Consider the following 1,666-nt stretch of genomic DNA (forward strand, 5'->3'; position numbering starts at 1 on the left):
TGAGCGGTACTGCCATCAACAGTTCCAACATGGACAAGGACTGCTGAACATGCATAGAACGAGAGTCGAACTCGCATGTCTCTCTTTTCATGTTAGTTAGGAAAGAAAGACAGAAAGAAACCTATCTTCCTTGACCATAAAGCATCTCTTTTTACACCAATTACTGGAACCCTTCGACACACCCTTCCATTCTTTGTTCGTTCTTTTGGGATGTTATTTGATCAGGAATGGGACTGAGAGAGCTAGCCCTGATAGTTCTCAAGATCATAAGATAGGTTCTTCGAATCCCCAAATTCTCAGGTTAACCTGTAATACTCTATATGGTCACAAGCGTAAGTGCTCACAATGTACAAAACCGAGTCTAGAATACCACTAGTTCTTAGTACCATAATCAAGATTCTAATAATGCATTAGGTCATGCCTAAAATTCCTTTCGTTGATAAGTCATCGGTTATATTCTTAGTCTAAAAAGATCATAAATCAGTTTGTCAAAATCGGTTAAGAACTCACATGGTTCTAATACCCAAATTTTCAATTCAATCCTCACTTTCAGATTTTTTATACATGAGACCTAAAGCCTAGGCTTTGATACCACTTTTCTGTCACTCTCCAAACCATACTCACGGCGTAGGACATGATAGTGCCGTATACCTGCAAAGCAAGCTTTACAAGTTTACAAGGCAAAACAAAATAATATCAGATCCAAACATAATATAAATTAAACTGAAGGAATTTAACAAAGTCTTTTTACAAGGTTCACATAATACTCACTGTCTAACTGATCAAATGAAACTAAAAGATCTCCAAAGTTAGCGATCTAGAAATTAAGCCTCCTCTTCCTCGTTCGCCTCATGAGTTTCGAAATCTAAAAGTGTTGTAAACCCTGAAAGCTCAATACATAAAAACAGACTACTCTAAGTGTGGGAATAAGCCTACCAAGGATCGATAAGGGTCAACAAATATAATCAGAATTGAATACTGGAGTCTCAAACAGAAATAGTGGGCATAGCAATAATCAAAGGTGCATGTCAAAACAGAATACTGAACAGGGGTGCAATAGAAACTAAATAGTATCAAAACAATAGTCAAAACTAAAGGGTATCCAGAATACAAATCCACTTCGGACTTACTGGCCTGGTCCAGAAGACGTGATCTTGCTTACACCGGTCGTCCATGGTGTTGGAACTAATTCCTCAAAGTTCTGATACTAGTCGACAGTGCCAACATTTTATCCTACTAATGGGCTAAAAATCCAGTGTAGTACCCCAACGGTGGGTATCAGAAATCCAATGTACAACCCCCATGGAGGGTATAAAAAATAATACAAAACTCAATGGAAGTGTTCAGATAATGAATCAAAAGTCCAAAACAAATAGTGTCAAAGGGTAAAAAAAGATTCTCGACAGAGGTTCAAAGTCTCAGATTACAAATAAAAGAACCCAAGCAATAGCTGAGCGATAAATAGAGCAATGCCAAATACCAAAGTTGTAGGATTCCATTGGGTTACAAAAAGGCATGATAAACCCAAGATAATTTGATGCAGAACGCATGGCGTTGATCAAATCTTTTATTTTTTATTTCTTATTTTCATCATTTTATTTTTAGTATTTTTTTGGGCGTCAAAACTTGTCTATTTATCTTGATTTTGGTGTTTTTAGAAATATTT

This window comes from Tasmannia lanceolata, unplaced genomic scaffold (genome assembly GCF_043159265.1).
Source record: "Tasmannia lanceolata isolate RefF3 unplaced genomic scaffold, GAP_Taslan_0.1 ptg000024l, whole genome shotgun sequence".
NCBI lineage: Eukaryota > Viridiplantae > Streptophyta > Magnoliopsida > Canellales > Winteraceae > Tasmannia > Tasmannia lanceolata.